Source organism: Morone saxatilis, unplaced genomic scaffold (genome assembly GCF_004916995.1).
Source record: "Morone saxatilis isolate NCDOM2014 unplaced genomic scaffold, NCSU_SB_2.0 Contig3, whole genome shotgun sequence".
Taxonomy (NCBI): Eukaryota; Metazoa; Chordata; class Actinopteri; family Moronidae; genus Morone; species Morone saxatilis.
The window spans coordinates 4,849,780-4,850,101 of NW_023339873.1; the positions used below are offsets into that span (position 1 = coordinate 4,849,780).

Consider the following 322-nt stretch of genomic DNA (forward strand, 5'->3'; position numbering starts at 1 on the left):
AAAAAAAAAAAAAAAAGAGGGCAGCCATTTAAATTTTATTTTATCAATTTTGTCTCCCGGAGGAAGATAATATGCTTATAATCCAACAAATCTCGTGTTTTTATAAAATATTTCGACTGCAGTGGAAATATCCCCTGTTGCTTGGTTACTTAAAGGCAGCCGTTACATTGTCCGCGCTCCAGATAATAGACCGAGACCGACCGTTAGTATCCCGTGGCAGCTAACCTAACGGACACCAACTTGTCCGTTGGCAACCGCCGGTTTAAAGCGAAAAAACGTGAATAAAACGACAACAAAAGAGGGGTTTAAAAAAAAAAAGGTG

General features: G+C 39.1%; 1 protein-coding gene across 1 annotated transcript in view; it reads right to left on the bottom strand.

Annotated features, from left to right (window-relative positions):
- pcnx1 (pecanex 1) overlaps nucleotides 1-322 on the bottom strand; it is a gene marked incomplete at its 5' end in the record, with an annotated part of 32,277 nt that overhangs the window by 31,621 nt on the left and 334 nt on the right.